Source organism: Eleutherodactylus coqui, unplaced genomic scaffold (genome assembly GCF_035609145.1).
Source record: "Eleutherodactylus coqui strain aEleCoq1 unplaced genomic scaffold, aEleCoq1.hap1 HAP1_SCAFFOLD_145, whole genome shotgun sequence".
Classification (NCBI taxonomy): domain Eukaryota; kingdom Metazoa; phylum Chordata; class Amphibia; order Anura; family Eleutherodactylidae; genus Eleutherodactylus; species Eleutherodactylus coqui.
Window position 1 is genome coordinate 15326 of NW_027102200.1, and position 2175 is coordinate 17500.

The following is a 2175-nucleotide window of genomic DNA, read 5'->3' on the forward strand; positions in this document are numbered from 1 at the left end:
CCTCCAGGGCCTCCCTCCCGGCCCCTGGAGCAGCCAGCACCCCCCTCACCGTCAGCACTCTCTCCCCGTTGGGACTTTGAAACTTTTCTGACCGTGCAAGCTTCATCAAACGGCAAGGGGGCAACCGGCGTTCTGTGCCCGGCCTCCTGGGGTCCTGCCCGGGCACATCGGAGGCTCAGCCTGGGTTTTCAGCCACCACGGGCAGGTGCACTCGGGGGGCCCTCCGCAGCCGCCCATGCACACCTCTGCAGCCAGCACACCGCTGCCAACAGCCCGCTCCCCATCACCAGCCAGCCCCTCTGCATACATCTGCTGGGGGTGCTTTTTTGACTTCCCCCATTGTGGCCAATGGGAAAATGCCAAGGGGAAAACCTCCGGAGTCAGGCCCACCTCCTGGAACTCCATCCCGGCCTGGAGCTACTAGTTTGTCCCCTTTCCGGTTCTCAGGACATGCATTGACACTCGGCTCTTCCCAAGCCGCCGCAGCTCCCGCCGGCCCGTCCAGCCGGGTCCGCACCCCTGGCCGGCGCCTGGAGCGTTTGGACTTTGTCGTTTTTCCTCAAAGACTCATCTCTGCCAACTGCCCTGGGCTTCAGCAGTGGCTGCCGCGGGCTGTGCACGGCCTACTGGGGGGTCCCGCCTGCCCGCGCAGGCAGCTAGGACAGGGCTCTCAGCAAGGGCTTGGAGGCGGTGTCAGGGGGGCCTCCGCAGCACCCCCAAGGTGGCTTCCTACACCTCTCGAACGTTGGGGCCCGGCCGCTCGGAGAGCGGGGTCTGCCCGGGCAGCCAGCCAGCCTGTCGGCCCCGCGGCCTGGACAGGCGGAGTGGGGACACTCGCGCTCGATGACTCTGCTCCCAGGGAGGTGGCAGAGGGGCGGCCGCGGTGCTTTGACTTTGAGCGGTCCCCACTCCTCAGCACATTGAGAAATAGTCACTTTGTCAAGGACCGCACACCGCTCGTTCCCTTATATGCAAAAAAGGTGTTCGTCCTGACGTTTTGCGAGGCCCTAATTTACCGCCGTCGGCGCTATCAGGGGAAACGGGCCCGCTCCTTCCGCCCTCCTGGAACCGTGCCTCGGCCCGGAGCGACCAGGATTACCCTCATACCGGTTCTCACGACATACATCGACACTCGGCTCAGCCCCGGCAGCCGCAGCTCCCGCCGGCCCAGCCAGCCGGGTCCGCCACCCTGGCCGGCACGCCTGGAGCGTTTGGACTTTGTCGTTTTTTCAAAGACTCATCCCTGCCAACGACTTCAGCAGGGGCTGCCACCTGCTGTTCCCCGCCAATGGGTGTCCTGACCTGCAACACCGGAGGGTCATGGGGGGTCTTGAGCAACTACTGGTAGGTGCAGCACCTCGGGGGCCCTCTGCAGCCAGCACACTGCTGCCAACAGCCCGCTCCCCGTCACCCCCCAGCCCCTCTGCATACATCTGCCGGGGGTGCTTTTTTGACTTCCCCCATGTTGGCCTATGGGGAAAAGCCAGGGGGAAAACCTCCAGAGTCAGGCCGACCTCCTGGAACCCTAGCCCGGCCTGGAGCTACTGGTTTGCCCCCTTCCCGGTTCTCAGGACATGCCTTGACACTCGGCTCTTCCCCAGCCGCCGCAGCTCCCGTCGGCCCGGCCAGCCGGGTCCGCCCCCCTGACCGGCGCCTGGAGCAGTTTGGACTTTGTCATTTTTTTCAAAGACTCATCTCTGCCAAGGACTTCAGCAGGGGCTGCCACCTGCTTTTCCCCGCCAATGGGTGTCCTGCCCTGCAACACCGGAGGCTCAGGCAGGGTCTTGAGCAACTGCTGGTAGGTGCTCTCAGGGGGCCCCGCCACACCCCCAGGCCCACCTCCAGGGCCTCCCTCCCGGCCCCTGGAGCAGCCAGCACCCCCCTCACCGTCAGCACTCTCTCCCCGTTGGGACTTTGAAACTTTTCTGACCGTGCAAGCTTCATCAAACGGCAAGGGGGCAACCGGCGTTCTGTGCCCGGCCTCCTGGGGTCCTGCCCGGGCACATCGGAGGCTCAGCCTGGGTTTTCAGCCACCACGGGCAGGTGCACTCGGGGGGCCCTCCGCAGCCGCCCATGCACACCTCTGCAGCCAGCACACCGCTGCCAACAGCCCGCTCCCCATCACCAGCCAGCCCCTCTGCATACATCTGCTGGGGGTGCTTTTTTGACTTCCCC